Source organism: Cervus canadensis, chromosome 26 (genome assembly GCF_019320065.1).
Source record: "Cervus canadensis isolate Bull #8, Minnesota chromosome 26, ASM1932006v1, whole genome shotgun sequence".
NCBI lineage: Eukaryota > Metazoa > Chordata > Mammalia > Artiodactyla > Cervidae > Cervus > Cervus canadensis.
This window is the reverse complement of record NC_057411.1, coordinates 23,172,017-23,182,101: the sequence shown is the minus strand read 5'-3', so window position 1 is coordinate 23,182,101 and position 10,085 is coordinate 23,172,017.

Below are 10,085 nucleotides of genomic sequence, written 5' to 3'. Positions count from 1 at the left end.
CTTTTCCATCCAAATTCTAATGCTCTGCAATTATTTTCTAAACATAGTTTTAATCCCTTTTTATTTTTTCTTGTCATGAGGGATCTTGTAGATACAATTTTTTTATATATATGTATACATACACACAAAATACATATATACACAGAACTATTGATTCAATGATACTTACAGCTTTGATGTTGAAGGTCTTTTAAAACACAATTCATGTAATTTTTTTTTTCTCTTTAGTTGACCCTCATTCTTGAAAGTGTAAAGCTCTGGCTCTTAACTTAATAGTCATGGCCTGACTTTATCTGACCCCAATTCTTATTTTTCTAGCTGCTGTCCTACTACTTTCATTGAAGAACTTTACATTCTAGTCAAACTAATATGCACATTGTTCTTTTTCGCTTTTTGAGATTTCTTTCCCTTGGCCTTTGCTTATGCTGCCCCACATCTCAATTTTTAGATGACCTACAAAGCCCAGCTAAAAATCATATCATCTCAGGGCTTCTCTCTGATACACTTCCTTCCATTGACATCTAGTAGCCCTTTAACTCTTTGTTAGGATTTTTTTTAATTGAGTATAATTGATTTTCATTATTGTGTTAGTTTCATGTATTCAGCAAACTGATTCAGTTTTTTTTTCAGTTATTATGTGTTAGTATAAGATACTGAACATAATTCCCTGTACCATACAGTAAATCCTTATTGCTTATCTGTTTTATTTATATAGTCATTTGTGTCTGTTAATCCCATACTCCTCTAATTTGTCCCTTTCTCCCTTTCCTCTTTGGTAACCATAAGTTAGCTTACTATGTCTGTGAGTCTGTTTCTGAATTGTATATAGATTCATTTGTTTTATTTTTCAGATTCCACATACAACTGATATCATATAGTGTTTGTATTTCTCTGACTCACTTCACTGTGTATAACATTCTCTAGCTCCATGTTGCTGCTAATGGCACTATTGCATTCCTTTTTATGGCTGAGTAATATTCTATTCTGTGTGTGTGTGTGTGTGTGCATGTGTGTGTGTGTAAGTGTATATATACACATACTCCAAGGCTTCCCTGGTGGCTCAGATGATAAAGAATCCTGCCTGCAATGCAGGAGACCTGAGTTCCGTCTCTGGGTTGGGAAGATCCCCTGGAGAAGGGAATGGCGACCCATTCCAGTGTTCTTGACTGTAGGATTCCATGGACAGAGGAGCCTGGTGGGCTGTAGTCTCTGGGGTTGCAAAAAGTTGGGCACGACTGAGCAGACTGACACAATACATACACGTCACATCTTCTTACGTCCGTTGTCTGTTGATGGCATTTGGGTTGTTTCCGTGGCTTGGCTATTGTAAATGGTGCTGGTATGAACACTGAGGTGCATGTATGTGTTTTTTTTTTTTTTTTTGCGTGTATCTTTTTGAAGAGTGTTCATCTTTTCTGTATGAACGTATGCCCAGGAGTGTGATTGCTGGATCATAAGATACCTCTATTTTTAGTTTTCTTTAGGAACCTCCATACCATTTTCCTTGGTGGTTACACCAATTTGCATTGTCACTTCTAGTGTAAGAGGGTTCTCTTTTCTCCACACCCTCTTCAGCATTTTTTATTTGTAGACTTTTTGATGATAGTCATCAAAAAGTAACATCTGCTTGTTACTTTTGAGGTAACATCTGCTTGTGCTTTTGTCTATTTAGGTCCTACTTGTAGATTTTAAAGTATTTTCTCCCTTGTGTTAAGACTTTATATGCTTATGTTTTCTCCCCGATATATCACCATTCATCTCTGTAGCTTTTATAATATCTAGTACAGTTACATACACGTAGTAGGTACCAATAAATAGCTAATCAAATACAGTTAAATTGAGTTCTGTTAAATTTCAGTAAAGTATTAGAAGTTAATAAAAAATAACTTGAGAATTTGAGTTGGAAAATGTGACATTGATCTGTCACATAGTATCTTTTTGATATTAAGAGATAAACAGAATTTATGCTAGGATCAAGGGGAAACATTGGAAGGTTTTAAACAGGGTAAGATTAGAGAATTGATGGAAAAAGGTAAGATTATAGAGAAGTTAGTGTGATGCTGCTACAGTCATCTAGGTGATGAATTTTAGTGTCTAAACTAGGACCTGGAAATATATAAAAAATACACAATTTAACAGCTATTTAAGAGATGGTTTTATAGGACTTAGTGTCTGATTAAGAATGAGGGGATGAGGAGTTTTAGTAACTCACAGATTTTCTTGTACAGTTGAGTGAATGATGGTACCTTCCACTAAGATAGAAAACTCAGGAGGAAAGAGGTTAGCAGGGGTTAGCAAACAAGGGAAAAGAAGTTTTGGACATGCCCTATTTGAGATTGTCTGTGAAGAGGTTTAAGTGTCTAATCTCTTCTGGACAGTACAATATATGGTTTTGAAGCTTGGGAGAAAAATATAAACTAGAGCAAGAGATTTGGGTGTCTTCAACATGAAAAAATACTAAAAACAACAATACATCTTACTAAAGCTTCCATGTGTGCTCAGCTCACATTTTTATCATGCCCAAAAGTTTTAATCCCTGTCTGGACTTGTATTCTCCACTTGGTATTGTCAGTAACATTGAATATTTGGAGTGATACTAATTACATATTAGGTACTCTGCTAGGCGTTTTAAGTACATTATCTTACTTAATTCTTACAATATATCTATAATAAGGGTGCCATTATTATCCTCTTTTCACAGATGCAGCTCAGAGATGTGAAGTAATTTGCTTGAGATTGTCTGATTGGTAGTTAAACCCAAGCCTATCTCATTCTGAAGTTAGTTTTCATAACTATTTTATTATACTGTCTCTTAATCTACATTTTATCTCAATGAAAAACTTATAGGGTCTAGACACATGTATTTCTGTTTCAATATATCCTGAAAAAACTTGAACCCTCAGATTTATAGACTAAGATTACTCAGAGATATGATATCAATTACAAACAATACAATGGCAGAAAAATGGGAAAATCAGGAGGCATCAGCCATATTATATCTCTACTTTGGGGCCTGGGAAAGCATGTTTAGTAGATATATTCATAGTACTGGGAAATATAGTCAAATTATAATTAGAGGATGTCATTCAGAGAGTGATCTATTTTTCATTATTTTGCTGTAGGTTTATTCTGTTTTTGTCTTCTGTGATTTTGGTAGAATTGTTTATTTACTGTGAATTGCTTTATTTTGGTTTATTTTTGTTTCCACTAATTGCCGTATCAGAGCATTACTTCACATTGTGATTACTAACTACTGCAATTAATGTTTTATTATACTGTATTTAAAATAACAATGAAATCATCATTTATTTTTCATATAACTGTAAATCACTGATAATATTGTGTTGTTATATTTGGAAACTTGTTTCATGTTGCTTAAGAACAGAATTGAATGAAGATATTTAATAATCAAATATTATATAGTTATCTATACAAAGTCATTACTCTACAAGCATATCTTATTATAATGCTAAATTTACATCCATGTAAACTATTTTCATTTTGCACAGCACACAGCACTGTACTAGGTGCTTAAGGGTAAGTGTGTTGAAACGTATGTAATATATGGTCTCTGGACTCATACTGCCGTATTGAACTTTCATTTCCTCCAGTAGTTATGTTTTCTCTCAACTCCAAATTGTTGACATTTTATTTTTTCCTAGACCATCGGTCAGTCAGTTCAGTTGCTCAGTCGTGTCCAACTCTTTGCGATCCCATGGACTGCAGCACGCCAGGCTTCCCTGTCCATCATCAACTCCCAGAGCTTACCCAAACTCATGTCCATCAAGTCGGTGATGCCATCCAACCATCTCATCCTCTGTCGTTCCCTTCTTCTCCAGCCTTCAATCTTTCCCAGTGTCAGGGTCTTTTCCAATGAGTCATACTTCATATCAGGTGGCCAAAGTATTGGAGTTTCAGCTTTAGTATCAGTCCTTCCAATGAATATTCAGGACTGATTTCCTTTAGGATTGACTGGTTGGATCTCCTTGCAGTCCAAGGAACTCTCAAGAGTCTTCTCCAACATCACAGTTCAAAAGCATCAACTCTTTGGCACTCTGCTTTCTTTATAGTCCAAATCTCATGTCTATACATGACTGCTGGAAAAACCATAGCTTTGACTAGATGGACCTTTGTTGGCAAAGTAATGTCTCTGCTTTTTAATATGCTGTCTAGGTTGGTCATGGTTTTCCTTCCAAGGAGCAAGCATCTTTTAATTTCATGGCTCAGTCACCATCTGCAGTGATTTTGGAGCCCAGGAAAATAAAGTCTCTCACTGTTTCCATTGTTTCCCCATCTATTTGCCATGAAATGATGGGACTGAATGCCATGATCTTAGTTTTCTGAATGTTGAGCTTTAAGCCAACTTTTTCACTCTGCTCTTCCACTTTCATCAAGAGGCTCTTTAGTTCTTCTTCACTTTCTGCCATAAGGGTGGTGTCATCTGCATATCTGAGGTTATTGATATTTCTCCTGGCAGTCTTGATTCCAGTTTGTGTTTCATTCAGCCTGGCATTTTGCATGATGTACTCTGCATATAAGTTAAGTAAGCAGGGTGACAATATACAGCTTTGAAGTACTCCTTTTCCTATCTGGAACCAGTCTGTTGTTCCATGTCCAGTTCTAACTTGCTTCTTGACCTGCGTACAGATTTCTCAAGAGGCAGGTCAGGTGGTCTGGTATTCCCATCTCTTTCAGAATTTTCCACAGTTTTTGGGGATCCACACAGTCAAAGGCTTTGGCGTAGTCAATAAAGCAGAAATAGATATTTTTCTGGAACTCTCTTGCTTTTTTGATGATCCAGCGGATGTTGGCAATTTGATCTCTGGTTTCTCTGCCTTTTCTAAAACCAGCTTGAACATCTGGAAGTTCACGATTCACATACTGTTGAAGCCTCGCTTGGAGAATTTTGAGCATTACTAGACCATAGTCCTCCCTTTTTTGTCTGACTTCTACTCATCTTTCAATCTCAGCATAGATACTACTTCCTCTGGGCAGCTTTCCTTGACCCTTCCTACCTCTCTCTCAACTTCTGTGCTCCTGTGGCACTTTGTACTTGACATCATGTAAACTTGTTCGATCAATGGTCCTACCTATCTTGTTCACTTGTATCCCTACCATGTAGAGTAGATGCCAAAGATACTTTTTGAGAGAAAGAATAAATGAATGAACGATCTTTTGAATTAGGGGCCAGGTAGGTAGCATTGTGCTTCCCTGGTGGCTCAGATGGTAAAGCGTCTGCCTGCAATGTGGGAGACCCAGGTTCTATCCCTGGGTTGGGAAGATCCCCTGGAGAAGGAAATGGCAACCCACTCCAGTACTGTTGCCTGGAAAATTCCATGGATGGAGAAGCCTGGTAGGCTATGGTTCATGGGTTTGCAAAGAGTTGGACACTACTAAGCGACTTCACATTCTTCTTTCTTTCTTAGGCAGCATTAGCCTTGCAGACCACATGTACATATTTGTTATAATGGCAACTCTATTTCAGTGTCATGGAGAGAAAATACATTTAAAATTTATTTTAAAAATTTAAAATATGTAGTTGTTTCCAATTAAATGAGAAATTATGAGCCAAAAAGATAGCTATATTAATTTCCTAATGGTACTGTAATAAATGTTGGTGCTATAAAAAAGTTACTTGGGAAATAATTATTGCACACCTTTTGGATGAAAGCAGCTTATTTGAAACTCTGAGAGAGATTCAAAAGAATTGTATAATAGTCTTGAAAGAGTGCATGAGATATTTAAAAAATTTTTTTGACTAGATATTCCTCATCATGCATTTATGCTTTCTCCTTGTTATTGAGGAAAACACACTTAGCACAGCATTTACATATGATGTAAAACCTCTGAGTAGAAGAGCTAAAATATGAAAAAATTCATTTTCTCAAACATTTTCCTAACTGAGCCTCTGTAATTCCTTTTGGTGCTGTCTTATATCCTTTCATGGGGAGCCAATTGCTACCGCTGTTTATTAACTCCTCTTTGCATCTAGAAAGTGTTAATTTAGTATGAGATAAATTGTACACAAATGAAGAGTGATAACAATGTAAAGTTATATGCCAATTTGTGTAAAATGATAAAAAAAATTTATTAGCAATGAAGAAACAGTAATGTAGTGAACAGAATGAGATGACATTAAGCAGGGAAGACATAAAATTAAAGATTTTAAAATTTTCTATGAAGATTTACAGGAAGAAAATCTAAATTTTTGGTAAGGAAAAATAGAGTACAAAAAGATTCTGAAACAGGAAATAGCAAATCGTATATAGGAAAAGGATAGCAGACATATTTGACTAGATCATAGGCCCCCCTGTGAAAATAAATTAGACTTTCCTTAAAGCAGTGAGGGACCAGACCACTGAAGTTAATGGATTAGAAGGAGCATGTTGTTTTGGGGGGTTTCCTGGAAACCTTGTTTATTATTGCAACTCTAAAATTATCATGAAATCTAAACCGTTTTTTTTTCAAATGACTTTTTGGAGATAGGCTGTTTGTAAATCAGGACCAGCCCAGAAGATAGTGTGGTGAGGAGGAAGTGCTCTGTATATGGTCAAATATCTGACATGTAGTATCCCAAATAGCAGTTCTGTGAAAAGCAACTGCAGGTGTGAGTTTATTTTAAAACAGACCACATCACAGGTGCAATTCTCTTTGCAAACATTTAACCACAAACTATCACCCTAAAAGTCTACGTGGAAAGCTATTGGGAAAAAAATTTTTGTTTGTTTTAATTTTTAAAAGAGTTGAGAATGAAGTTTCTTACTCATATTTTGAATTCTTTTTAGATTTAGTTTTTGCCTACTGATATCTAAAATATAAATTTTACGTATGCTGTGATTGGACAAAGATCAATATTTGAAGAAATTCTGTATGCAAGAACCAAAAAAATGTCAATTAGAAGAAATTCTCCATATAGATATAAAAAAAATACTATTGATGACTTTTGGTTTTGTGGGAAGTAAAGGAGACTGGAAGTTAAGAGGCTTACTGCTCCACCACCGTTAGCTTTAGAATGACTAAGATTGATTCAAAAATTCAAAATAGATTCTAAACTTGAACAATTCAAATAGGAAAAAAGTTACTCATGTAAGGAAGTGTATGATGTCATTACTATGGTTCTCTCCTTCACTTTGCTGTGGCTCCGGGGGCCTTTTTTCTGCTACTTGTCCTGTGCAGGCCAAGCTCTTTCCTATCTCGGGCCTTTTGCCTGCTGTTTTCTTTCTTCTTGGGGTAGTGCGTGCCTGTTTGTGGAAGGCAGAACAAGGTCTCCTTAAAAATGTGCCCGCCCTAATCCCTAGCACTGGTGAACCTGTTACCCATTACATAGCGTGTGTGCTGTACTCAGTCGCTTCAGTGGTATCTGAAACTTTGCGATCCTGTGGACTGTAGCCCACCAGGCTCCTCTGTCTATGGAATTCTCCAGGCAAGAATACTGGAGTGGGTTGTCATGCCCTTCTCCAGAGGATCTTCCTGACCCAGAGATTGAATCTGCTTCTCTTGCCTCTCCTGCGTTGACTGGTGGATTCTTTACCCCTAGTGCCACCTGGGAAGCCCATTACATAGCAGAAGAGACTTACAAATGTGATTAAAAGTAGGGGCCTTACAATGGGGAGACTATCCTCAATTATCTGGGATGGGCCCAAGATAATCACAGGAAGCCCCTAAAAGTGGAGAACTTCACCTAGCTGGAAGCAGGAAGGATATGGCCAAAGCAGAAGTCAAGAGACATTTTGAAGCACGAGGAGGAGTTGATCCACTGTTGCTAACTTTGAAGATTAAGGAGGCCACCTCTCAGGGAGTGCTGTCAGCATCTAGAAGGTGTGAACGACCTCAGGCTGACAGCAGGCAATGGGCTTGAGCTCTAAAAGCGCAAAGGACTGAATTCAGCCAACAACCTGAATGAACTTGGCAGTGGATTGTCTACCAGTACCTCAAGCTAAGAGTTGGGCTGGCTGACCCATAATAGGTTTCCACATTGTGAAACCAGAGCAGAGGAGTTAGCTTACCCAGACTTCTGACTTATAGAACTGTGAGATCGTTCATTTGTGTTTTTTTTTAAGCCACTCAATTTGTGATAATTTGTTAATAGCAGCATAGAAAATTAGTACAGGCTCCTTTTCACTGGACTTCCCTGGTGGTTCAGACGGTAAAGCGTCTGCCTACAATGCGGGAGACCTGGGTTCAATCCCTGGGTCGGGAAGATCTCCTGGAGAAGGAAATGGCAACCCACTTAAGTATTCTTGCCTGGAAAATCCCATGGACGGAGAAGCCTGGTAGGCTACAGTCTATGGGGTCACAAAGAGTCAGACACGACTGAGCAACTTCACTGCACTTCACTCCTTCTCATTTGTTCCTGTTTCAGCCTTTGTGACCTTTTCAGAGAGCCCTCTAGAGTGTCTCTTCTAAAGCAGGCTACCTCAGCCCTCCCCCAGATGCTGTCATACCACCGTTGTCCTTCAGTGTCCATGGGGGGTAGTTCCAGGACCCCTTGGGGATACCAAAGCCTGCAGATGCTCAATTCCCGTATGTAAAAGGGGACTTAGATAAAATGGGTCTGTGGATTGCGGATGTGGAACCTGTGGATGCAGACTGTACTTTGGTTATCTGCTTCATTGCATTTATCACAAGCTGTGATTATTTTAGTTATTTTCCTTAGCTGTCTTCTCCACTAGAGTATAATCCCTGGAAGGCAGGGCCAGGTCAGCTGTATTTTAACACCAAGGATGCAGCATACTGGATACATATTACATTGGCAACATACATTTTTAAAAAATTGTTTTTGGTGTATAGGCATGCCTTGTTTTATCATATTTTGCTTTATAGTGTTTTCTACAAATTAAAGATTTGTGGCCACCCTACATTGAGCAAATCTATTGGTGTCATTTTTCCAATGTTTGCTCATTTTATGTCTTTGCGTCGCATTTCATTAATTCTCTTAGTGTTTCAGACTTTCCACCAGCAAAAAGATTACAACTTGCCGAAGACTCAAATGCTGGTTAGTATTTTTTTTTTAGCACTTAAGTACTACTTAAAAAAAATGTTTTTTGACTGCACCATGCGGCATGTGAGATCTTAGTTCCCTGACTAGGGACCAAGCCTGCATCCCCTGCCTGCAGTAGCAGCTCAGAGTCTTAACCACTGGACTGCCAGGGAAGTCCCTAAAGTACTTTTAAATTAAGATGAGTACTTTTTTTTTTTTAAAGACATAATGTTATTGCACACTTAATAGACTAAATTATAGTATAAACATGACTTACATGTACTGGGAAACCAAAGCATTCGTGTGACTCACATTTTTGCTGTGGTTTGGGACCAAAGCTGCAATGTCTCTGAAGCATGCCTATAATAGTAAATGAAGTAATTCCAGTGCAGTAGTAGAGAATTTGTGACAAACCATAATATATCAACATGATGGAATATTTCATAACTACTTCAAAGGTTAACATGTATTGTATATCAGTTTTTTGGAAATTGGTATATGAAATCTACAAGTGACAAAGAGGTACATAAAATAGTTTGCACAAATGTATGATCATGTAAAAGTGAGTTCATATAAGCTTTTAAAAATTAGAAGTTAATTTTGGAAATAAAGTTTAGTATTCTTAATTCTGTCCTTAATTCTAAGTATTTGCTTAACCTCACATTATGCAAATTGTGAGGCCATTATTTAATTCTTAATCTGCAAAATAGATCCAGCGTTAAGATTCTGAAAGGGAAGAGATGGGCATGCACTGTTTGGAGTGATAATTGATCTTTCTTTGGCAGTGAAAATATTTTAAATTTAATAGGGATATTTAAGTTTTCAGGGAAAATATAACAAACACACACATACTACTACTTGATTCAAGAAGTAAAGCATTACAAATACAATTGTGGTTGCTAGTTTACTTACCATTAATAAGCATATTTTTAAAATTTTGTTGATAACAATTCTCAGTAAGTTACAGTTGCTTTTGTAGAAGTGCTCTGCAGGTGTTTTGGGAAGTCCAGAACAACTCAGCCCAGAGGCTTTCACCTTCCATGGGAGAAACAGACAACAGTGGATCAAAGGCGTTAGCTTGCATTTGTCATAGAAAAACTCCCTC